This window comes from Dermochelys coriacea, chromosome 27 (genome assembly GCF_009764565.3).
Source record: "Dermochelys coriacea isolate rDerCor1 chromosome 27, rDerCor1.pri.v4, whole genome shotgun sequence".
Classification (NCBI taxonomy): Eukaryota; Metazoa; Chordata; order Testudines; family Dermochelyidae; genus Dermochelys; species Dermochelys coriacea.
In genome coordinates this window covers 13358427-13383990 of record NC_050094.1, presented here as the reverse complement: position 1 = coordinate 13383990, position 25564 = coordinate 13358427, and the positions used below count along the sequence as shown (strand labels likewise).

The window sequence follows — 25564 nt, the reverse complement described above, 5'->3', positions numbered from 1 at the left end:
AACAAGACAGAACCCCTCCACCCCCACCCCTCCAGCCAGGTCAGCGCCCAGAGGCCAGGCTGCCGCAGCCAGCACTGAACAGGAGCATGGGGGGAAGGGGTGGAACCAGGACACCTGGGCCACCCCCAGGTCTGCTGCTGGCTGCCAGCCTTGGCCCTGCCCCAGCCTCCAGAGCCCTTTGGTCCCAGCGCTAAGGGACAAAGGCACGCAGCAGCTGCCCTCAGGCCACAGCCCAGGTTGCCCGGGACCGCTGCCCCATCCCAGCGCCAACCACAGCGCAAGGCAGGGCATCCGGTGAACCATGCCCGGGCCCAGCATGAGGCGGCAGGGCCCGGCCCAGGGGCAGAGTGCAGCAGCAAGACACGGCTCCTCTTCCGGGTGCCCCCGACCCCCAGGCTCCCTCCTCCACCAGCGCCTCTCGACCCTGACCCACAGGCCCTGGCTCTGACCCACGGCCCCGCTGCCAGGCACAGGGTGGGCGGCTGCACTCAGTCCCGCCTGGCACGATGGGCTCTGCCCACCGAGCGCACCCAGGAGCATCCTGCCCAGGCCTTGGGGACTCGGCTGCAGCTGCCCGGGCGCAGGGGGCTGGCCAGGACCGTTTCTATTTCCTGGGGCCAAGTGCTGCGCGGGACCGGTGCCAGGCTCAGCCGGAGCCGGACCCCTCAGCGCTGCTCAGGCCCCCTGGGCTCCATTCCCCACCCGCAGCCCCACCAAGGATTCCTCCTACGCCCCCCGGAGCCGCCCCAGCACCAGTCGCCCAGCACATCAGCAACAGAACCCAGGAGTCCTGGCTCCCAGGCCGCTGCCCCCTGGGCCAGCCCTGGCTCCCCACTATGACACGGGGCCACGCTCCCTTGAGAGCCAGGCAAGGGGGCAGAGCCGTGGGCTGGGGGAGGGGATCCCACAGCTGGGGCCGGGGGGGGGCACCCAGTCCGTCCCCTGCTGGAGCTGGCCAGGGCGGGGCCAGAGACTTTTCCTCCAATCCCACGGCAGGGCCTGGCTGGGACCCGCCGCTCCCTAGAATCCAGAGCCGGGTGCCTGGAGCCACGGCCAAATCCCAGCCTGAGAAACCCCCCAGTCCAGGCCCCACCAGCTCTGCCCCCGAGGCACTGAGCTCAGGGCATGGCAGGAGGGCACCCCTGCACCAAGGGGCACATGCCTCCCGGAGCCCTGTCCCCGGCCCACCCCATGCGCCATTGGGCCAGCAGCCAGGGGGACGTTCAAAGCGGTGGGAGGGCAGGCCCAGCGGGGACCCAGGAGGGCCCCATCCCGACCTGCCTGGCACAGGAGCTGCTGAGAGGGGACACCATGGCGCTGCCCCGAGTGCAAGACCTGGGGGGAGGGGGGCAGGAAGGAAACCAGGCAGAGCCAGAAATAGAACCCAGGAGTCCTGGCTCCCAGCCCGGTGTCCTAGCCCTGGGCCAGACCGCCAGGGGCAACACAGCCCTTCCCAGCGAGTTCGAGACTCATTAGCCCCAGCACACCTGCTGGCACCTGTGGGTGGCTGCCTGGCCAGGGATAGCCCGGGGCCCAGGGCTGCACCAGCCCAATGGGGCACCGCCCTGCCATGCCCATCGCTGCTTTGCCCACAGCTTCCCGGGGCGCCCCAGCGCAGACGCAGGCTGGATCGTGTTCTGCACTGGCAGAAGGGACCGTCACCCCCGGATGTGACACACGCCCTGCGGGCACGCGCCACACAGCAGGAAGGCAGCCCCATGTGACAGGGCGGGCCTGGCACAGGGGCGAGCTGGTGGGGGCACCGAGCCAGGCCTGCGCCTGGGACGGCAGCTGTGAATCCTGGAGGCTCTTCTGCTGCGGGAGAAGCCCTGACCGCACACTTCCCGTCACGCCTGCGACCGCAGCTTCCCCTTCGCCGCTCTCGATTCCCGGCCAGGGCAGAGCCAGGGCGGCTTGCGGCCGGGCAGTGGGGCTGGGCACCCCGGTGCACTCTGGGAAAGGAGGCACTTGGCCCAACGCCCCCTCCCGACCAGCTGTTTATGGGTCCGTTGCCATGGCAGCTGCCCCCCTGCCCAGGATGGAGGGACAGCAATGCAGGAAGCACAACCTGAGGTGTGGTCACAGCCTGTGGCTTCCTCCCTGCTCTCGGCTGTGCCAGCCTCACACGCACGGGCAGGGGCCGCCCAGCCAGGGGCGTTGGCAGGAAAGGGGAGCCCAGGGCTGGCAGAGCAGGGGGCTGCAGGTTGGGCCTGAGGGGCTCCCCCCAACCTGGGCGAACCACAGCAGCCGAGACCCCTCCAGTCCCAGGGCCTTATGCCGGGCGGGGGGGGGCAGCACCCCGAGCAGCCTCCAGGCTCTGAGTCACCTGCACATTTGTTACATCCAGCAGGGATGAATCACGCCCCTGGCCCCCAGCGCCCGGGCAGGATGGGGCCCAGGCAGCAGCTAAAGGGCTCCCCTGAGACCCACCCCTATGGCATTGCCGGGGCAGGGATCCAGCCACCTGTGCCCAAGTTGCCGCCCCCCATGCCGTTAAATCCAAACCGGGTCAGGAGGCCCCCCTGCTCCTGCCTCAGGTAACATGGCTGGGGGCCAGCTGAGGCCCCCACCCCAGGAATCAACCACCAGCTGGCACAGAGACACCCGCCGACAGCGCCCAAAGACAGAGGGTTAAAATCCTGCATCAGGCTGGACTCCAGCTGCTGGCACGCCAGGGCATCGCCCGCTGGAGGGGCAAGGGGGAGGTACGATCTGCCAGCAGCGACAGGGATGTGGGGGCTGCTCCCCTCCCACACGGGCTCCAGCAGGCCCAGAGCCAGTCTGGCAGGTTCCCCGGCCCCCGCACCAGCGCCCCCACCCCCCAGCACAGATCCTGCCCCCGCCTCCCGAGGTTTAAGCTGCTAAATGAAATTCCACCTGTCCCTGGCTCCAGTTACCACCAGGAACGCGCCCCGCCCCCCCTCCCCCACCAGCGCCCCATTCTTCTCCAGCAACAGGTGCTGCCCCCGCCAGCAGCTAGAGCCACTGCTCCATATTAAATGCTCCAGCCCAAGGAAGAGGAACCAGTGTGGGGCCCAGCCAGAGCTCCCAGCCTCGGCTGGGCTAGCAGGGGGCTGCGGGGCAGGAGTGAGGGGCAACCGGAGAGCTGGGGGGGCCCAGTGCTGGGCTAGCAGGGGCTGCATGTCTGGAGTGAGGGGCACTGGCAGAGCTGGGGATGGGGGGTATCCAGGGTTGGGCTAGCAGGGGGCTGCGGGTCAGGATGAGGGCACCAGAGAGCTGGGGGGGGCCCAGGGCTGGGCTAGCAGGGGGCTGCAGGCTGAGAGGGCCCAGTGAGGGGGTGGGGCAGCCCTGCAGCTGCCCCTTCTCGCCTGGCCGTTGGAATCATTTGTCCGGGCTCCCCAATCTGCTGTTTTAGATCGGAGAGTTACTGACCCCCCGCCCCCGTAAGCCCCACCCGAGGCCCCTTCCCGAGGGACACTGGGCTGGGGGCAGCTCGGTGCAGGGTCACCTCAGCTGGGTTTGCTGCCCACACAAGCCCGCGCCCCGATCTCCCCCCAGACGAGGCTCGGGGCTGGGCCGTGAGGACCGTTCCCTGCAAGGCTGGGGCCTGAAGGGACGCAGGATCCCGACCTCTGGGGCCAGGGCCCTCCAGGTCATACCAGAATACGACAAATAGCAATGACTCCGAAACCGAGGGGGGGCCCCTGCCCCATGTCCTGGCGAGGGCGGCTGCTGCTGCGTTTCCCATGGGGGCCCCGGGCTGGGGTCTCCGCAGCTGGCACAACAGGTGGTTGGGGGGAACCACCATTCGCACCCAGCTTGAGGGGAGCAAATGGCTCCCCAGGCACAAGGCAGACCCTGCTTTGCCTCACCCCGTCAGCCTGCGGTCCCACGGCACACCAGGCTCGGCTCCTGCTCGATGACTGTGTCAGGGACCCACGGCCCCTGGGGAGGGCAGGACTCCTGGGTTCCCTTCCCAGCTCTGCCAGCCATTTCCTCCCACAGCCAAGCGCACCCATACCCACCGCAGCGCCCGTCGGCCAGACATGCCCCACCACACATTTGGTCAGACGGGGAGTGTGAGGCAGAGCCGGGAACTGACCCCCCCCCCCATCTCCCGAGTCCCTGCCCAGCCTTCCCCTCGCGTTCCCCTTGCCCAGCATCTGTGCCCAGCTTCGAGCTCTGAGACCCCCTGCAATTCCTCCCTGGTGCCCGCATGCAGGCAGGGACCCCAGGCTGGCAGAGGGCAAGCAACAGCCCTGCAAGCTAGTGTCCATCCATCAGCTGCAGCCTGGGGGGCCAGCAGGCCAAGCCCCCCAGCACAGACACCAGACACACTGCTCATTCAGCGAGCTGGGCAGGAGCCCCAATGTATCGTGGGGGACGAAGATCTCCAGTCAAGCCAGGGGGTGGGATTCTCAGAGCCAGCGATCTGGATGCAGCCCCGCGCTCCCCACTCCCACTGGACCCCAGCCCCAAAGCAGTGGCTAACACAAGCCAGTTGTCTGGGAGGCACCAACGGGGGCTGCGTCTGTAGAGCCAGGGACGCCCCAGGGCAGAAAAGGAGAAACAGAGCAAACAAACCCAGCTGCCTATCAGCTCCTGGGGCTGGTGGAGCCTGCCCAGGCACTGCCCACGGGGTCCTGGAAGCACCCAACCTGGGGCCCATCACGCCAGGCCTTGCACAGGGCGCGAGTGCCCCTGTGCCAGAGAGCTCACCAGCCAGGCAGGGCCATGATCCCCATTGCAAAGGGGGGAAACTGAGGCACAGAGCAATTTAGTGACTTGCCCAAGATGACCCAGCAAGCCTGCAGCAGAGCCTGGGGCTCCCCCGTCCCAGCCCAGCTCCACGCAAGGGGTTAAAACACGTTTATTTATTGCCCCGCCCCCGCACTAAGCCGCCTCCTGCGGCAGGAAAGATTAACCCATTTTCTTTAATCAGCACATTTGTCATCTCAGTGTGCTCACACCCGGAGGCAGGCACAGTGGCCGGCAGCATCATTACTTCAGCCCCAATCCTGGGGCGGGCCGCACCTCCTGCCAGGGCAACTCCAGCTGGCACAGCCCCACCTGCTCTGTGGGGGGGGGCACCATGCCCATGGCTGCTGCTAGCCAGCCCCCCAGCCCACACCGGGGATAGGTCTGGGCAGAGCCCCTTGGTGAACCTGGCCCGGGCTCTGCTCCAGAGGGGATCACAGGCAGCCCTGGGGATGTGGCCACCCCTGCTCCATGCAGGCAGGAAGTCACAGGATGGGGAACCTAGCCCAGCATAGGGTCAGCAGGGCAGGGAGCGGCCCTGGGCACTGCCTGGTATCAAAACGCCCAGCACCTCCACTCAACCCCCTCGGCAAACCCCACAACGCGGGGCCACTGCCAGCCCCGTTTTATAGGTAAACTAAGGCATGTGGTGGCTCCCCCCTGCTCTACCCACTAGTCACCACTCCCCTCCCAGAGCCAGCAGAGAACCCAGGAGTCCTGGCTCCCCACTGCCCTTGCCCAGGGCTGGCCGTCAGGCCGGGGAGGGGTAGGGGGCCAGGCCGAGGCAGGGGGAAGTGACATAGCTGATTATAAATAGAGTGGAGCCAAGCCAGCGCGGGGTCTGGAGACGCCAGTGTTGCAGCCCGGGGGAAGGCAGTGCCACAGGGCTCCCACCAGGCCCTTTCCAGTGCTGGGGACACTGGCCAGTCCCAGCTGATGGCTCCGGGCAGGGCTAAGCCACAGCGGCCAGCTCCCCGAGTGCAGCTGAGCTGGACGGTACGACGGGGACGGGGCGCTGAGCCCTGGCGTTATACCCACGGAGAGCGCACCCAGCCGAACCTGAGAGCGGGGCGGGCAGAGGCAGTGGAGGAGCAGACGGAGGGTCCAGACCCTCGGGGGACAGACATGCGCCGCTGCTGGGCCCTAGAGCAACGGGACACTCGTCAAACCGAAAGGTAGCACAACCCTCAGTTACCCCGTGGAACTCCCCGCTGCAAGAACCTGACGGGACTGCGGAGGCCTGGCCCTGCAGAAGGCGGCAGCAGATCCCAGGAACCCACCCTCCCCCATGAGAGCCAGGGCCAGCCCCAGGCAGGTAGGATGTGGGGCGGCACTTCCCGCAGGCCCAGCAAGCCAGCGGCTGCCGGGCTAGAGGGGGCCCTGGTGATGACGTCCATTCTCACCTCCGCCAATGAGGTGCTGGGGCTCCCTGCTGCCCCGCAGGACCCCCTCCCGCCCCATAGCCCCGGGGAGGAGCCATTCCTATGGCATGAAGCAGGCATGCGGCGGAGGGGTGCAAACCCCTGGCTTAAAGCCAGTCTTCTGGGGCGGGGGGGTGAGAAAGAGAGGCAGCGAGGGGGGCGGGGGGCAGCTTAACAGCCTTATCTCGGAAATCCTCTCAGAGCAGATCGAGGGATTACCGGAGCCAGGTGTGAACCAAGCTGCGGCCAGTGCTGGGTGGGGACCGGGCACCCCCAAAAAGAGCCCCTCTCCCCCGGCCCAGCCAGCGGAGACAGAGCCCACCTCCCCAAAGACTGGGGGGATACCCGGCCACAGAGCTGGGGGGGAAGAGAAACACGCAGCAGTCCCTTTCCCCAGTGTCCTGCCAGAACAGAGACCCCAATACCTCCCCAGGGGAGCAGAGGGGACAGGGTGAAAATTGCCTGCCATGGGGTGGGGGTCTAGGCAATCTACTGAGGCTCCGACCCCAACCCCGGGCCAGTGCTATCTGTCTGCCAGAGGGGCACGTGGGGGTCACCTCATTGCATCCTCAGCCTGGCAAGAGAGGCTTGGACTCTGTCCCAGCCACCTGGGGCTGGGCCCCCCACCTGCGCGCAGACAGGCCGGGGATGAGGGACAGGCCGGTGCCCCTCACTCCCAACCCGCAGCCCCCGGCTGTCCCAGCCCAGTGGAGCGCTGGGGTGGGTGCGTGTTGGAGGAGGGACAAGGCGGGCAGAAGGGTCCCGGCCGGTTCCCCTGGCAGTTCAGCACCTTCCCCCAAGGGCCCTGCTTGGCGCACGGCCGGGCACCCACAGCCCAGACTCATGACTCCACACACTCATCTGTAGTGTCGGGATTGGCATTGGGCAGGCACCAGGCCCAACCTTGCCACCACTGCCCCACCCACGGGGCTACCCCAGGCAACTGAGTGTGGGGCAGGGCTGGCACAGAGCCCAAGGGGGCCGGGAAAAGCAGGGTCTTCTCTCCAGCCCCCATCCCGCACAAAACAAACTGCATTTATATCCCAGTGGGAGCACTTCTCTTCCCACCCCCACCCAGAATGTAGCCATTTCTGGGGCAGAGGACTGTGCCAGCAGCACACAGACATACCCCCCTGCGTACAGAGGAAGCAGGCCAGACAGCCATCGGTCCGGCTGCCCCTCCAGGGAGGGCTAGTACCAAGGGCAGGAAGGACTGCTGCCGGGAGTGATAGCCCCCTCCCTGGCAGGGGGAGCCCCCATGAGAGCCCCAAGTCAGGAATGGGGCACGGTGCCATTCCCAGCTCCAGGCTCGCCCTGCAGGGGAGGGTCCTGCCAGGCAGCAGCTGGGTGGGAGCCAATGACAAAGATGAACAAAACATGGACTAGGGGGACTAATGCCACACTTGAGTCTGCAGACAGACTGAGCCAATTGCTCCAGGGCTCACACTCCTCTTCATCCCAACTGGCGGTTGACTCTGAAACCTAATGACAACGCTGATGTCGATATTAACGACATCACTGCCGATCACTATGGCAAGACATAGTCAGCCAATCCCAGTGTGTCCAGCCCCCTTCCTCTTTGGCCAGGAGCATCCACACAAAGACCACGACAGCGATTTATTATCTGGGCCGCGGCTATCACAGACCCTGTTGTGCTACGAGCCAAGATCCGCAGCTCACTAGCACCTGGGCATTCAGGGGTCACAGAAAATAAATGAAGAGAAAGAGCAGAGGGGCCCTCTGCTCCCTCACTCCGAGAGCTCAGTAAATACCATCCACGCTCCCATGCGCACACAGGAATCTGTGAAAAGGTCCATGGTCTAATGGTCAGGACATCTGGGTTCTGTTCCCAGCACTACAAGACTTAAGGGAATTTGCTCCCCCCATGCCTCAGTTTCCCCATCACTACAGCAGAGATCGCACTAGGGCTTACTGGAAAGTACATGGAGACCCTCGCTCGAGGAAGTGGCACGGGGTCTCACCACAGGGGATGCTCATTCAGATCCACCCTCCCTGCGGCCCAGGGAGTCGACACGTACTGGGCAGGGTAAGGCCACAGCAGCCTGTGCTTTTCTGCAAAGAGTTGCTGTGGCCATGGAAATGCAGTGGGCCAGTTCTCACCTACCCAGGGTCCCAGCACTGTCCGTACAGGGGGCTGCAGGCTCCACAGGGCAGGGGGAGGACACCCACTGCACTGGCGTTGCCCGGGACCCACCCTCTGGCTGGACAGCGCCACGCTCACACCTCGAGTACAGCGACGAATTTGCTGTTCTCAGCCGCGTGCCAGGCAGAGACCAGGACGCAGGTAACACAAAAGGGCTCCCCCAGCCCCAGGCCGGGCTCCCCACTTCTGCCACACAGGAACGGACCTGCTGCAGTGGCCCATGAGTGATGCAACCCTCCCCCCACCCCCCGGTGAGAGGGAACTAAGGGAGGGTGCCCGGGCCAGCAGGTTGTCTGTTGGCAAAAAGAGAGGACTTCCTCCTTGGAGGATCACCTTTTCCAGCCTTGAGCCATGCCAGGAACCACCCCGGCCCCAGCAGGCACAGCGCAACCCCCCACCAGCGGGAAGGTAGCTGCCATCAGCCCCCTGGTGTCGCGTTGGAGAGCAGAGACACGGCAGGGAGCGCCCAGACCAGCCCATGCCACTGCCTGGGGCATTTGGACATCCCGCTCCTGGGGCGGGAACCGGCCTAACCGCGCAGCTCAGAGCATATCACCTGCACCTGACACCGGACTTATGGTAACGGCCAAGCCAAACACGGATCCCAGCGGGGAGGGCCCGACACTGGCCCCCCAGCTGAGACCTCTGCACGGCCCCAGGCCCCGCAGCTCCGAGGGCATTGTCCACACCACAGAGCCAAACGATGAATCACAAGAGTCTTACGGTAACGCGGTGTCCCAGCAGGGAGCAACCGACACCGGCCCCCCAGCCGAGAGCCGCGCACCGGTCCCCGCAAAACACGCAGCTCCGAGTTCAGACCCGCACCCCCAGATGCTGCAAAACCACAGCCTGGACAGATCCTCTTACCCTGACCCACAGGCTGGGTTCGCTGCCCCAGTTCTCTCATCCCCACCCACGGCTGTTCTCAAGTCCAGGCTCCAGGCCCAGCTGCAGGACACCTGTTGATGGATCACAGCACACGGGGAAGGGAGTGGGCCAGGGCCCCATGTTCGTCGCCGTGCAGACGCCTTTTGGAAGCCATGTCAAGCCCTTTAAAGATCGCGCCGGGCCGGGGAAAGTGACACACAAACGGAAGCGTCTTTTCGAAAGCTCCCAAAGCAGGCAGCCTCTTGGCACGGCACCCGCACGGGCCCCTGGAAAGGCCAGAGCACAGGAACTACCCACCACTTCGCCTCAGATAACACCAGCTAAAGGGGAAGCAGCCCAGTGCTCTCCGGATGGGGCCTGGCAAACAAATCTGAAGGAGTGAAAAGCTGTGTGTGAAAGCGCTCGGTGCAGTGGGGTGAGCCAGCTGGCCAGGCCCACACCCACCCACTCACCCCGGCGCCCCTGGACAGTCTGGGAGCAACGGGGATTCCCCACAAAAGGCCCCGTTTCTCTCCGACACAAGGACACAGCTCGAGCAAGGTGCAGGGGAGGAAGGAAGCCAGAGGCCACCCGTGGTCCCTGGGCAAAGGAGGCACCTCCCAGCCTGGCCTGGAAGCTGCCCCGGGGCGGTTACCCCTTGGCAGGGACAGAGCTGGGGGCGGATCCGGTGACAGCTGGGAATGCTCCCAGCCTGGAGCAACTTCTGCAACAGTTGGGTTCAGACATTTCCAACTGGGGAGGGGAGACAAGAAAAGGATCTGCCGGCCCCCCCCAGCTGTTCTAGCCCAGAGGCATCAAAGTACCCCACAGCCCCCGAGGTACCGGGCACGGCAGGATCCACGACCCTCAACACAAGTGTACCAGGGGCAGGGGGGAGATCGGCAAGAGACAGGGGCTTGCAATGAGCGCTGCCGTCGGGGGGGGGGGGAGGAGACCCCCCGCAACCCCCCTTCTCCACAAGAACACCAAGCACCCCCAGACTCCCCATCCCCCCCAAGCACACCCACCCCACAGCACCCCATCCCAAAACACACCTAGCACCCCCAGACTCCCCATCCCCCCAACACACCCACCCCGCAGCACCCCCGCCCCACAAACACACCTAGTACCCCCCAGACTCCCCGTCCCCCCCAAACACACCCACCCCACAGCACCCCCACCCCCAAAACACACACACCCCACAGCACCCCCGCCCCACAAGTCCACCTAGCACCCCCAGACTCCCCAGCTCCCCCAAACACACGCCCCACCCGAAAGCGCCCCCAGAGCCCCCCCCATAGCACAAACCCCCCCGCCCCGCAGCCCCCCACGCCGCCGCGGGCGGTACCTGGGCCGGGCGGTGGAACGTCGCGCGGGGCCAGGCGCGCGCTCAGCGATCGGCGGCCATGGCCGGTCATGTGCTCGGGGAAACTTTACACGGGGCGGGGGGAGGGGAGCGGCCGGGCCACGCCCCCTGCGCCAGCCGGCCAATGGCGCGCGGGGGGCGGGGCGGCGGCTCCGGAGCAGCCCTTTGAAGTGCCCGGCGGGTGGGGAGGGGGGGGTGGGGAGAAGACTCTTAAAGGGACAGGGGCCCCGCCTTGGTGGGTGAGTGGGGCGGGGCCTGTAGGAGGCCGGGCAGGAAGCCAGGACTCCTGGGTTCTCCCCGCAGCTCCGCCCCCTCCCTCCTTGCCCGCCCGTGGGCAAGTCCCTGCCCCTGCCTCAGTTTCCCCTCTCCAGCCATGCCAGCGGGTGGTGTGTGGGGAGAGGAGCTGGCGGGCGCTAGCCTGGGTAGCCAAGACGGCAGGAAATCCCAATGAACATCCCACCGCTGGACTCAGAAAGAGCTGCAGTGTGCAGAGATAGACAGATAGACGGACAGATGGCTAGACAGAGTGTCAGGCAGACAGATGGACGGACAGACAGATAGATGGACAGGCAGCTACTTCGCAGCCGAAGGGCAGCTTTGCACAACCCGTGGCACTGGGATTTTCCGAGCCGGGGGCCCGAACACCCAGCGTCAAGCTACCGGAGGAGTCAAGCAAGTGATCGCAAAGCGCCGAGTCTTGTTACTGACCCTGGCCCCCATTGGCCTGAAGAAGTCACTGGGCCCTGCTCAGTGCTCGCAGCTGCCGAGCAAAGGCCCACAGCGAGCGCGGAGCCGAGCGAGACGCAAACCACAGAGCGCTCCCTCTCGGCTGCAGCACGCGCCTGCCGGCCATCGGACCCTGCACAACTCCAGGCCTGGCCGGGGCTGAATTAATGACTTATGCCAGCGCCGGGCAGCCTGGGAATTTGTCTCACTCAGAAAGGGGAAAGAAGAAAAGAATTCAATGGGTTCCCTCCCGCCAGGCTGGCCCCAGAGCCAGCCGCTCTGCCGGGGAGCCCCCCACCCTGTCCCGGAGCTGCCTGGGGCCGGCTGTGCCCCCCAGGGCGGAGCGCAAGGCGCACTGTTCTCGGATATTAATGGCTGGCCAGGGATCGGAAATGCATCTGAGCAGGGGAGGGGGAGGGCTTCGAGGAGCAGGCCCTGATTTATGGGCTGCCTCTGCTGGGAGCCCCCCCAAGGCAGGGGGGCTGGGTGAAGCTCACTTCCGGCTCATGGCTGCCCACCTCTAGCTCATCCCACCTGGGGGGCAAAGGCCGAAGGAGCCCCTGGCCTCAGTTTGGGCATCCCTGGGGTCTGCAGCCCCTGCAGCTCGGACCCTGGCTGGCTCCATGCTGGGGGAGGGGAATCAGGCTGCCCTGGCAGCAGGTTGCAGGGGTCCCGGCCCCTGGAGCCTGAGACGTCAGACGAGAGCAAGGTCCCAGCCATGTGACACGATGGCAGCTCCCCCGGCGCTTTCACACGAGTCAGGGCGTTGGCCCTGCTTCAGAGCAGCCCTCTCCCTGAAGTCCCCCAGCCGGTTCTGCTGCATCCCACGCTCGGCCCTAAGCCAGCACCACATGGCTGTTACACAGCAGCCACTTTCCACCCCAGAGCTGGATGCATTTCACTGACTGGTGAATGAACCCCCCTCCCCCACCAACACACACACAGGCAACATGAAAAGACCCTCATTTGGGCTGCAGTCGGGCTCTCCACTGTCAGGACATGCCAGAACGCTGGCTGCCAAGGTACAAGATGTGTGGGGCAACCTTCCTACCAGGCCCCCAGAGCCAGGGGAGGGCGGGATGTGGCAGTTCTGTGCATTATGGTGCCACTTGCGGGGCAAGGCAGATGCCAGCACTCTCACCAAAGCTGGGACCCAGCTGCCAGCACCAGCCTCCTTCCTGCTGCACGGGACCCACCACCCCAGAGAGGCCGGGGGTGCTTGGAGTCACGACCCCAGGGCCTGAGCCCTCCGGCCTCACTCCCAGGGTGACAGATTGATCAATTCCTACAAATGAAACCTCCTGGAGCCTTTTAACCTGCCCGGCGAGGGGGCCGGGCACCCAGCGGTCTGGAGTTGGGCCCCACACCCCAGCAATTCACCCAGACCCCCCAGGCTTCCTACTCACATCTAAGTCACCCCCCTCCCAGGGATTCTTTGCAATCAGAACTCAAATTCTGTCATGAGACTGCTTCATTGCACACAACCAGCAACAGCCGCCAGTGCTGCCCCCCAGCGTGTCTCAGAGACACCAGCAATGCCCCTCGCCCTGCAGGTTGGGATCACAGGGGCCTTTTCACAGAGCGGGGAAACTGAGGCATGGAGCAAGGCAGTCACACGCCAAGTTGAGGACGGGGCTGGAACAGAACCCGGGGGGCCTATCTAGAATCCCCCTGCTTTAACTGCTTGACCCTGCACCCCTGCTGAGCACTGCCTGGGGCAGTGAGATTGGGGGGAGATGATTTAATTCAACTGAGATGAAAAAGGCACCAACAGACCAAGTAACAAAACTGCATGTGTTTATGCATGTGCACATGTGTGCATGTTTGTGTGTGTATGTGTGCACATGCGTGCAAATGTGTGTGTGTGCACGTATGCCTGCATGCAAACACGTGCACGTCTGTGTATGTGCTCACACTGTGCACATGTGTGTGCATTAGGACCCCTTGCTGTGTCGGGGCAGGGGGTCCATGGGGGTGCAGTGCTGGGTAACACCTAGTGGGACGAGTTTGGGAGGTTCTGTGGAGCATGGCCCCAGCTGGGAGTCACCTGGACAGAGGTTGCGGGGGTTAGAAGGCGGGGGAGTCAGGCACCTGAATGCCTGGGTTCATTCCTGACTCACTGCTTGACTTTGGGCACCTGGCTCTCCATGCCTCAGTTTCCCCGGGGGCAGGCGATAGAGCCTGAGTCCGTTCAGGGCAGGGGAACTGTAGAGCTGCAGTGCAGCCCCCAGGAGCCAAGGCACAAGGTCCCATGCCCCCCCCCACAGTGAAGACCTGGAAGGCGTTGGATCCATGTGGGGGGTGGGGAGACACGGCAGGGGGTCCCTATTGTCTAGGTGACCCCCCCGCACTGTGCTGGGAGCTGCCTGGGCGCTGCACCGCTGCATGCGCTCAGCCTGCAGGAATGTCCCAGATCACTCCCAGATGTGAGGCAGCCCCGGCAGCTCCCGCGCCAGCCGCCCCCAACTCCCCCCCCCCCCAGGGCCGACCCGGCCTCAGCAATCCTGGCCCACAGCCCCCGTGGGAATCCAGGCCACATGCCACACAGACCCCGGGCACGGCCGTGGGCGAGTCCCTGGGCAAGCGCCCCCCAGCCCCCAGCAGCTCAGGCCCCAGGCATCTCTGGGTGGGCTCCAGCCGCTGGGCTTGGGGCGGGCACGGAGCCTGGCAGCGAGGCCAGTCAGCGCCAGCAGGGGGCAGAGGGATACACCTGGCCCCGGCCCAGCGAGTTTGGCCCGGAGTCCCCCACACCAGCTGGGAGGGACTGACAGCCAGCTGCAGCGGGACAAAGCGCGAACACACAGGCCAGGGAGCTGGCCCAAGTGAGGCCTGGGCGCCCCGACTCCCTCCCACAAGTGGGGGACACGCCCCAGGGCCCCAGGCACGCAGCCACCCCCGCCACCCCCACTGCACCGCAAGCTCCCCCCAGCAGCCACAGGGGGCTGCGGGTTGGGAGTGAGGGGCACCGGCAGAGCTCGGGTTAGGGGAGGAACCCAGGGTTGTACCATGACCCAGGTGCAGTCAGGTAGATGCCGTCAGATGCCAACGGTTACAGCTGGCGCAGGGCACCACCCTCCCGCCGCGCTGGTCTGGAGGAGGGGCACAGAGCCGGGGCCATGCCCAGCATGGATCCCACTGGCCCTGTACTTCCCACCTGATGAGGCCCTAGGGCTCCTGGGGGAGGCGAGGCGATGGGGGTTGGCAACTGGCATTTTTAGGGGGTAGAAAGGATCCCCCCAAATCCAGCAGCCACCTGCATGGCCACAGGCATTCCCTGTCACCCCCCAAGTCCTGGCTCCCCCCAGCCTGGGGGGACACATGGCATCCGCGCCTCACAATCGCCAGGAGGCAGGAACGGAGCCAAAAGGGAAAACAAAGAGAAGCAACTTTCCCCCTGCCCCCGCGCTATTAACCCAGGTGATAGGGCAGGGGGGTGATTTCCCAGTGTCCTACCAGCTGCACCATTAACCTCAGTGGTCCCCCCACCATCATGCCGGGGACTGGCCAGGCCCCGTCCCGGATCCCCCATGGTGCCAGGCACTGCACACACAGCAGGGGACAGGCCCTGCCCCGCGAAGCCACGGTCCTGAGGGCACCTAGAGCCTGGGGCATCAGGCCAGGTGCCAGGCAGACTGGCCCATTTCAGACACAGCTGGTGGGGCCCTGGGGCCACAGCTCAGGACAGGCCCAGCTCCCGTCTGGGCAGCAAGAGGCCACAGCTGTTCCCGCCACATCCCTTGAGACTGGCAGAGCAGGGCCCTCCCCGGTGCCCCTCACTCCCAACCTGCAGCCCCCCATGATTCCAACCCTGGGCTCCCTGCTCCAGCTCTGCTGGTGCCCCTCACTGCTCCATCCCATCCCTACCTCGTCCCCGCTTCCCCATGTCACCCCCTGGCTGGGCACTGCCATCTCACACACAGATCACACGCGAAGCCCCCCCCCCACACCATGGCTCCTTCTTGGCGCAGGAGTGGCCAGGGCCACACTCAACAGGGTCATGCGGGGTCCCCCCCCCGGGCTCCCACAGCTCCGGTGCCGGCAGAAGCCCAGCCGTGTGGAAAACGCTCCCTGTCAGATGGAATCTGGGTGCAGCCAGTGACGGCTGCGTGTGGGCTTATGTAAGGAGAGTGCAAAGGAGGACAGGCCGTGCTGGGGTGGGGACGGGGGGCCGGAGCCCCCAGCACAGCTGCAGTCGGGGAAGGAGCTGTAGGAACCTGTGGGGAAGGGGAGTCCCTGGACTTTGCTCCCCGCGACCCAGGCAGCAGCCTGGAGAAACTCAGAAGGGAGGGAAGGTCCCGTGATGCCTAGCCACATGTGTGCACAGGTGTGTGGGAGCGGTCTCGGGCATGCGCGCACACATGTGCAAGAGGGCTCAGGCGTGTGCACATGGAGCCATGCATGCCCCCCCGCAGCAACCAGTTCACACCAGTGAACACACACCTGCCCCATCCATGCACACGTGTGTGCAGTCACACTAAAACAGATGTCCAGTCGCACACGTCATGCTCAGTACCCCACATCCTGCTCCTAAATCATCCCCCCCAGTGCAGGGGGGCCCAGACACAGCCTGTCCTGCCGCGAAGCCTCCCCGGCTCCTGGCTGGGGCCAAGCTGCCACCATGTTCCCTTGGCAGCTCTGCTGGTGCTACTCACTCCCAACCCGCAGCCCCCTGATAGCCCCGGGCTCTGTCTATTCTGACATGGCTGTGCTGGGATCCCGGGGGGGGGACAGGGCTGGGGGTGTCCCTGCAGCAGCCTGCCCTGGGGGCTGGGAGCCATCACCGAGGCTGGGGGTTCCCCTCTCCCCAGAACCGGGGGCAGCCCCCTGGCAGCCAGGGGAATAAGGTATCTCACTGTGTTCAGTCACCCCCGCGGGATCCGTTAGCGCGGGCAGCCCAGCCCCCCCGCGGCCGGTGATTAACGGCTCCGGCAGGAGGCTCCAGCGCCGCCAGGAGTGAATCAATTTGCGCCATCGATTTTTCATCCACTGCGGCAGAAAGTGGGATCTGAAGGGCTGTGGAGATGACAAATCTGCCTCCCGTGGCCCAGCATGCACGCCCCCACCCCCAGTGCCCGCGCCCCCCTGGTGTCAGCCCCCCCGGTGCCTGCATCCCCATATGCCAGCCTCCTCCCCCATGTGCCACCCCCCATGTGCCTGGCTTCCCCCAGTGTCATCCCCCTGCCCTCCCCTGTACACCAGGCTCCCCCCACCCACATCTGGGATAAAGGCCCATGGGATCTGGAGAGTGAGGGATCAACCTGGGACCCTGACACGCTGCTCTGGGGGACCCCCAGGGTGAGCCGCAGCCCCCCACCCCACCCCAGCCCAAGGAGTTCACAGACTCCATTGGCCACACCCCCACCAGCCACACCCAGCCCTGATATGGCCAGCGGTGCCAACACCCTGCCTTGTCTATGCCATGGCAACACCATGTCTGCACCCGGCCATGCCAATGCCCGGACAATGCCATGTCCTGTGCCAGTCCATGCCACCCAAGGTCCCTTGCCCTGAGGGATTGGCCCCAGCCCTGCCAGTAGCAGGGGGTCTTCATCAAGGTTCTGCGCCCCCGTGCCCATGGCAGGGTCCCAGACTGCCAGCACCGCGCCCCCTGCAAGGTGAGATGGGGAAGGACACGGGGGGGCCTTTGTGCCATCTGGGCGGGGAAGTCTCCCATTTCCAACTGCCCCTGATACCAGAGCTGGGCAACCACGGGCTCCCAGTGCCCCCTTCGGCAGGCAGACACTCCCTGAGCTGCTCGGTGGCCCCAAGAGCAGGGAGCCCACAGCGCATGTTGGGCAGGGGACCCCTTGGGGCCAGCTTCTGGGCTCCCCCAGAGGTGGCTGCATGTGAGTGCTGGGACAGGCCAGCCTGACAGAGCCCCTCGTTTGAGCTGGGCCTGGGGTGTGAATCAGGGCCCATCGTCCACCAATTAACAGCATAAGTCCCTGTAGCACAGACCCTGGGAGTCAGGGCTCCCAGCCTCCCTGCTCTAACCACTAGAACCCACTCCCCTCCCAGAGTCAGGGATAGAACCCAGGTGTCCTGGCCTCCCCCCCACCAATCCCTGGGCCCTGCTGTCTCTCTGTCCCCCTCACATTCACACCCTCCCTTCCTAGGCGGGCCCCAACAGGCTGTTTAATTCCTTAGTGGCTGGGAGGTGGGCACCACGGGTGGGGGGCGGAGGCCTGGCTCATTCGAACACAGCAAAGAGCTCGCGTCCCCCGTCTCTTCCCCCACCCCCGTGACCTTTACCAGGCAGCCCAGCCCAAGAGGGGTAGGCTGCAGGGAGCCCCCTGCCCACGTCAGCCCCGATCAGGCTCAGGCAAAGGGCAGGCAGCCCAGCAGCTGGCTGGGGGGTCTCTGGGGGGGGGCGCGTTGGGGGTGGTGCTGCTGAGGCCCCCTACTGCCCCCTAGTGCCTACTCAGGGTGTTCTCCCAGGGGGTGGCGCTGCCCAGATGGCACCAGCACCTGAGCCAACCCCATTCCTCAAATTTGTTCCCCCCACACCCCACAGAGCCGGAGCAGCAGGATGCCACTCCCAGCCAGGCCTCAGGATGCCAGGGCAGAGCTGGGGTGGGGGGGGGCTTGTCCCAGCCCCCGGGCCGTCCTGGGAGAAACGGGCATGACAGGTTTCCCTAGTCTATTTTTAGCACCGGCAGCCATTACCCACAATGCCTGGGGGGCTCCTGCTGGGCATAGCAGCATCATGGGGGGGGGCAGCACCGTGCCAGGGCCTCCTCCAGATTGTGACGGGACCTGGGGGGGCAGCCCCCCCAAACACCTCCTGTAGCACCCGCCAGCGCAGTGTGAACCCAGGAGTCCGGGCAGCCAACAAGGCTGTTTCTCACCTCTGCTTGGCATCGCCCCCCTCCCCGCCAATGACAGCAACCCTACCATCAACAAACCCTCCGGTCCGGGCAGGATACAGAGATTGGAGCCTGTGGGGCACATCTCGGTCACCCCTGCAAAGTGCAGGGGAGACAGGACTGGGGGGCCCTGTGCAGGGAGGGGGGATCCCCCAGTCTGAACAACTCCCTGATCTGTCTTCGAAGGTTCCCCTTTCCTGGGAGCTGGCGGGGGCCAGGGCCCTGGCAGGCTCCCCCGCCCCCGTCACACCGGCGTCACTGTGGTTGGCAGAAACCCCACGGCCTTTTCCTTCCTGCTGGCGTCATGGGGCCTGCATTTCGTACCAGAGCCAGGACGATGCTGGGGATGAGTCACGGCAGAGACTCGGGGGGGGGTCACCCCAGCTCCTGTCACCCTGGGGCTCAGCCAGGGATGGCACCAGCACGGCTGTGCACAGCACCTGGGTATGTCGCGGTGCCAGAGGAGGAGCTCTCAGGGCTGGGGCTCCCTGGGCTCCCCAAGAACACCAGCAGCCCGGTGTGGAATGAGGACGCCTCAGCTGCCCCGAAGGCTCCCCAGCCCCACCCCAGCCTCCAGGGGCAGGATCTGGGAGGGTATGAGCGCAGAGGGTCTCCTGGGTAGGGGAGGGGCAGAGCCTGGGGCCACCGCTGCCTCTCCTGCTCCCCTCTCCAACAACGCTATCCCGTCACCCCCCCAGCTCAGCCCCTCGCTGCCTCAGACAGAGACCAGCAGCCTCAGCTGACCCCGCCCAGAGCTCCCCCACATCCCCCCCGCGCTCTGCACGTCCACACATGCCAGGGAATGCACAGCTATAAATAGCCCTGGCGCATTATCTGCTTAACTCCTGCCCCAAGGCAGCGCAGGGGGGTGGGAGGCTTCCTGGTAAAGCAGGGACCATGGGCAGCAGGGACAGGAGAGACAAGGGGGGCAAGGGCCGGGGAGCCAGGACACCTGGGTTCAGTCTCCTCAGCTCTGCCACCAACTCGCCCGGTGACGTCAAGGCCTGACCTGCCCTTGCTGGGTGCCTCAGTTTCCCCACACACACAGTAAAATGGGGGTGATGAGAGCAGCCCAAATCCTTACTACACAAGAAAGGTCAGATTGGGTCAGACCAAAGGTCCATCCCGCCCAGTGTCCTGTCTGCTGAGCATGGCCAGGGCCAGGTGCCCCAGAGGGAATGAACCAAACAGGGAATCATCCAGTGACTCATCCCGTCGGCCATTCCCAGCCTCTGGCAACATTCCAGGACTGGGCAGCACTGGGAAAAGGGCAGGCACTTCCCTCCCCCCAACCAGACACAGCTCTCCCCGTCCCCGCCAACTGCTGGAGCATTTCCTAGCATGTGTGGGGAGCCCAGGGCTGGGACAGCAGGGGGCTGTGGGTCAGGAGTGAGGGGCACAAGCAGCTCAGCAGTTGCCCTGGTGGGTGATTCTGAGCAAGTCTCTGCCCCGCTTCCCACATGCACCCTCCTCGCAGGGACCCACAAACACTGAACAATTCCTGTGGGTCAGGCATCGGCCCCAGGGGATGGAGGGAAACTGAGGCACAGCAGGGAGAGAAATGATCCACACCCCCTCCACAGCCAGAGTGTGTCAGAGCCAGAGCTAGAACCCAGGAGTCCTGCTCCCAGCCCCCCTGCTCTGGATCCTCTCACCCTCCTAGGGGACACTGGCTAGTTCACGCCAATGCTGGTAACAGGGAATCTCAGTGATGAGGGGGGCTGGGGAGGCCCTTTCCCTTTCCTGTCTGCCCCTCCCTCCCCCGGGGGAGTTTCCCACCTTTGGGCCGGTGCCCAAGGCCCGGCCGGTCGCTGGCAAAGGCCCTGGCCGGGCGCCAGGCGCGGGAGGATGGAGCTGGGAGCAGGCGCCCGGAGGCCCCTCCGCCACCCACTCCCAGCCAACTTGGCGAAAGGTCAGCAGCTAAGGAGCTGGCCAAGAGCAGCCCCCCCGCCCCCACCAGGCAGCGGGACCGGCCCTGGCTCCACCCAGGCCTGTAGGGGGTGCTGGCGGGGGGGGGGGAAGCAGGCAGGGCCTGTCCTAGCTCACAGGGCTCCTGGCTGAAGATGCCAGGGATCCATGGGGTGTGGGGGGGGGGGCTGGCTCAGAGCCCTAGAGCCCCCCAGCAGCCTCCCCCCAACATGGGGCCTCCCAGTACTGAGCAGCAGCGACACCTAGCGGCCAGTGGGATTAATGACAAGGTTATTCATCAACATGCCAGTGCCCCTCACGCCTGACCCGCAGCCCCTGACCCTGGGGGGCCGAGCAGGCAGGTGAAGTGCATGGAGAGACAGGGCCAGTGGGCACAGGGCTTGCTCCCAGGGCCCATTCGGGAAATGACTCCGGCCAGCTCGGGTCAGCAGTGACCCAGGGAGCTGAGCCATCCCTCACTGCTCCCCAGTTCCCCTGGATTAGCCCCTCCCCTCACAGGCCTGTCCTCCTATTGGGCCATAGTGCTGCCAGCCAAGTGCAGGGCTCCAGCAAGGATGGGGCTGGCCGGAGCTTGCGGAACTACCTGCTGCTGGACAGCAGGAATGGCAGAGGCTTTGCTGTGCTCAGCACCAAGTGCCCACCTGGCTCAGCACATCCCTTATGCAGGGGGTGGGTTTCACCACAGGCCCCATCCAGCCCCTGTAAGATCAGCTGGCACCCCCATCACTCGCACCCCGCCCCTATTCCCGACTCTCGGCCTAAAAGCCAACGTGGTATTTCTCAGCTGTCAGATCCGATTAGCTCCCTCGGGTGCCCGATGGGCCGTGGAGTCATAGAACAAGAAATGAGAACGGGGGGGAGGGGGATGGAACCGGGAGACTCACTCTAGCATTGGGGAGCACAAGAAGGGAGACAGCACTGTAGGGGAAGAAGCAGGTCCCAGCTTTGGGAGGGGTGATAGTCAGGGCGGTAACCTCACCTCTCTGCACTGTGGGGACATGGCCAGTGGGGGAAACCACAGCAAAGACCCCCCCCCCATGACAGCAGAGGAAAACTGAGGCACACAGAAGGGATTCACCCAGGGTCACAAAGGGAGTCTGAAGCAGAGCTGGAAAAAGAACCCAGGAGTCCTGACTCCCAGCTCCCACCCCCACTCAGCCACACAAATCTAATCAAGTCCCCTTGACCCACCCTGATTTCAGCACTGGAGGCTGCTGGAGATCAAAGGGTGCGGCCATTACAGGGGGCTGGGAGGGGGAAGGGGATGCAGGGACAGCATGGGGCTGAGGGGGCAGGACTGACAGGCACCAGAACCGGCTGAGCTGAGGGTGCATTTTCAGGAGGCCCCCTCCCAGGCTGCTGGAAGGTTTGTGCTTCCAAGGCCAGGCTGGGGGTGACCCAGGCCCCCATCCTCTCCAGTTTCCATCCCCCACATCTGCCCTGGGGAGGGTGGAGCCCATCCAGACCCCCCTGGCAGACGGGCCCCTTTCCCTGCCAGACACATGGCGCTTAGTCTAGTACAATCTTGCCAAGGATCTCAAAGCCTCTCTCCTCCCAATTGTCACCCATTATACAGCTGGGAAACTGAGGCACAGAGAGCAAACCTCCAGCTCACACAGTGAGTCACTGGCAGAGACAGGAATCGAACCCAGGAGTCCTGGCTCCCAGTCCCTCCCCAGTCTAGACCCCGCTGCCTCCCATCCCCCCAAACTGGCAGGAGTTCTGATTCCTGGTTCCAGTCAAATGAACGTGACAGCAGAGGATGCTCCTCCACCCACCCCTAAATCTGGTCAATACCTTCCCTCCCCCACCCATTACTCAGCCGGGGGGGGGGTGTTGAGCTCTGGACACCACCCCACTCCTATCACTCCAGACTGGGAGGTGAATCCACTTCTCCCACCAGCCTGCGGAGGTCGTTAGCCCCCAGGACGGCTGGATGGGGTCCCCACGCTGAGTGCTAACCCCTAGGCTCCTGGGCCAGCCAGTCCTGCATCCGGAGGGAGAGAGATGGGCCAGGCGAGAAGGGCTGGCTGGTGCCATGGCACTGCATGAGCCACCCTCCCCGTCCCCCTGCATGCTCTAATTGATGGAAGTCCAGGACTCACCCATCTGCATGACCTACATTCGCTCAGCAGCCAGCAGAGCCGTGAGATAATTACACAGGGCCGGGGAGAGAACCTGCAACATACAGCCAGGGAGCTGGGAGCCGCATGTCAGGCAGAGCAACCCCCCCACCCTGCCAATAAATGGGGTCACCCAGGTGCTCCCCAACAGCACCAAGTGCTGCACCCTTCCCCTAGGCCTGGGAACAGATGGAGATCACAGGGCAGAGATGGCAGCAGGGACCCAGCCCCCACCCCACCTCTGGGCGCAACACACTCCCTGCCTCAGGAAGCTGCCCGGCCCAGCCCTTGCACCATGGCTGCTCTGAGATCCAACCCCTGGGCACGTGCACAGCAGCTGGCAATGCCTGGCAGGGTGCCTACACAAAGACCCACTCAGAGCAGGTCCTGGCGGATCTCCAGTGCTGTCGGTGGGGGCGGGAAGGAAGGAGGCAGACATTGGTCAGGGCAAGACAATGGCAGCTCATTTACAGGACACAACTGGAGTCAGGACTCCTGGGTTCTGTTCCCAGCCCAGCCACTGACTGGCTGCGCAACCTGAGGCAATTCATGCCACTTTGTGCTTCGGTTTCCCCATCCACAGCAGAGAGAAATGCCCTCCCCCCTTTTGCAAAGCCCAGGTTTGGGACACACGCACAATGGCATAGGGCTCCCTGGCCTGGCACCCGCAGCACACTGGGGCCCTGGCGGGGGAGAGCCATGGAACCTGCGGGGCACTGCCTGGCGCGGGTCTGGCCTTGCAGCTGGTTGTGCCACCAGGCCCGGTTCCTCCCCCTTGTCAGGCCTACAGAAAGGCTGGGGTGTAGCGAGGATGCCTGCCCCATTTCCCTGCCCCCAGCCCTGGGTGCAACAGCCGCGCAACAAGAAAACAGCCAGTTAGCCTTCGTTCACTGGCCAGATGTCCCGCTGCTCTAACCACCGGCCAGAGCCCAGGGGCCTGACTCCCAGAGACCGGGAACCCAAGAGTATGTGCCAGGGACCCCAAAAACCAGCCTAGTCCGTGTCTAACCAGAACCCTTCAACTTGTCCCATCGTCAGAGCCTAGCCTCCGCCATCTGAAACTGCAGACTTCCCAGCCCGGAGCCCAATTTTACAAGGCCTTTCTGCGTGCAATGAACAGAGCCGCTCCCTGCTGTACACCAGGCCTGCGCGTGCATCGCCATAGGGAGGATCAGAGCCATCCTGGCTTTCAGTCCGAGAGCAGCAAACAGCCCTTGGCACACAGATATTTGCAGTTTTGTTCCAGGCTTTAATCTCTTCTGTTGCTCAAAAAACTCCCAACATCCTGCTTTGGCTTTTGGAATGAATCAGAAAAAGTGGAGTTTTTGCCCCTGCCCACAATTCAGAATTACCCAGCTCCCATTTCAAGCCTTCCAGCTTCTGCTGGAAATCTCTCTCTCAGCCAACCCTGAAATGCAGCCACCGCTGGGGTGGAGCTGGCAGGAGGGTTTTAGCAACCGCACAAAGGGGAAGCGGAGCCGAAGCCCGACACTGGTGAAACTTTGATCCAAGTGTCCCAGGCGCTCGGCTCAGCTGAGAGCAGAAAGCTCCATTGTACAGTCAGGGCCATTTATGTTGCACTGGGGGGGACAGATCCAGCTGTCAGACAGCAGCTGTAACGAACATCACGTGGCTTCAGGGCTCTGCTCCTGCCTTTCATGCCTCGTTTCCACCTCGCCCTCCCGGGCCCTGCAGCCCCCATGCCAGGCTGGCAGCCGGCAAACAGAGCCCTGGCCCCGGGACTCTGGAGAGCAAGACAGGGCTGGAGGCGGGACTGCCTAGCCCCAGCCCTGGACGTGGGGAAAGTTCACATCAGCTCCTCCTCCGGCTTGGCACCGAGAGCCCAGCCCTGCCCGTGCAGACGGCGGGCCCTGCCCCTTTGGGAGCCAGCCCAGGCTCCGAGCTGGATTTCCTTCCAGCCCAGGCCGGCGGCTCGCCCCAGCCTCTCCCACGTCTTCCCCGCAGCAGCAGTTTGCAACTCCCCGCGCTCGGGGGCTGCCGGAGAGTTTGCAAAGCTCGGGGGTGCGGGAGGTGGCAGTTTGCAGAGAGACGCTCGCACCGTCCCCCCCCCCGGGACAAAGAGCAGCCTCCGGGGTGGAGTGGGGTGGACACGAGCAAAGGCACGAAGCCCCCCCCGGACACAACTTTCTGGGGCTCAGGGGCCCTGCAGCAGCTGCCCCGCGGCCGGGCTGGGGCGCCCCGGGGCAGAGGCGCTACAAAGCGGGACATTCGCCTGGGGGGGGGGTTGGCTTACCTGGCGGAGCGCGGGCCGGGGTCAGGGGGCCGCTCGGGGGCCGGGGGAAGCCCTCCTGGGAGCCAGCAGCCAGGAATCCCCTGCTTCTGGGGGAGTGAGTGTTTGCACCGTCGGCTGCTGCAACAGGAACTCGGCTGCCCCGGGTCCTAGCGCCCGCCCTGCTCGGAGCCGGGGGGCCCCATCTGGGGCCTCGGCGGCTCGTTGCCAAGCGGGCTCGGGGCATACGGACAGCGGGGAGCAGTCTACGGCCCCCCCCAAATCCCCAGCAATAAGGGGACTAAGCTCAAGCCGGGGGGGGGGGCTCAGATGCGACGCTGCCCCCCCCCACTATGGGCCAGGGGAAGGAGGCCAAGGAGATATGCACAGGCCCACTTGGCCCCGGGGAGACGGAGGCCTTTGGAGGGATGCTTTCAGGCTCAGGATAGTGTTAAAAAGCCAACCCCACCCCCTTCCTTCCCCATGTGTGTTCATCCCATTCCTGCCTCTTCTCTGCCCTCCCAGCCCCCAGGGAACTGGGCTGTCTCCCCAGTGTCCAGGCAGCTTCCCGCGCTGGTGGGCCTAAGGTGGAGTCGCCAAGGCCACGGGGGCAAGGATGTTTTTATTGGCTTCGAGTGGATTAAATAAATATGTGAAAGGAAACAATCTGCAGGGAGTTTCCCTACAACACTCCTGCTCGCAGCCATCACCTGACCGCCCCATGTGGGACTCTCTGCTGCAAGGCGCTGGGGTGGAAGTGGGGGGGTTTTGAGAGAGGGGCTTCCCCCAGCCCCACAGCTTGCCCATCACCTGCTCTTCCCTTGACCTCACCCGCACTGCATGTCACCACCGCTGTCATCCTCAAGCACCCAGGCTGCTGCCAGGAGTCGAATGCACCTGCTCCATTCCTGAAGTGACTGTAAAACCAAAAGGTTCATAAGCATCCCCTTGTAACAGCAGGGATCCCATCCCAGGCTGGGGGCGTGGCCCTGCTGTAAACAAAGGCATCTTTGGGGGACCAGGGAGCTAGGGGGTGCAGAGGGGTAAGAGCAGAGATGAGAACAATTCACACTCTCTTGCTCCTTTCTTTGCCCCAAGTGCTCTGCAAATCCTGTAAACTGCTCCAGGAGGCTGGATCCTGGTGCCCATACCC

The 25564-nt window shown here is 64.8% G+C and overlaps 1 protein-coding gene across 2 annotated transcripts in view; it reads right to left on the bottom strand.

Annotated features, from left to right (window-relative positions):
* The window catches only part of RARA (retinoic acid receptor alpha), a 68576-nt gene extending 43977 nt beyond the window's left edge, over nt 1-24599 (bottom strand). Inside the window, exon 1 of one of the 2 annotated variants that reach the window (XM_038385558.2) lies at nt 24436-24599. The gene's annotated coding sequence lies outside the window, so the exon portion shown is untranslated. Of the gene's footprint in view, nt 1-10519; nt 10605-24435 lie in introns of those variants that run through there. The other variant, XM_043503334.1, reaches the window with a different exon arrangement.
* Between the last annotated feature and the right edge of the window lie 965 nt (nt 24600-25564).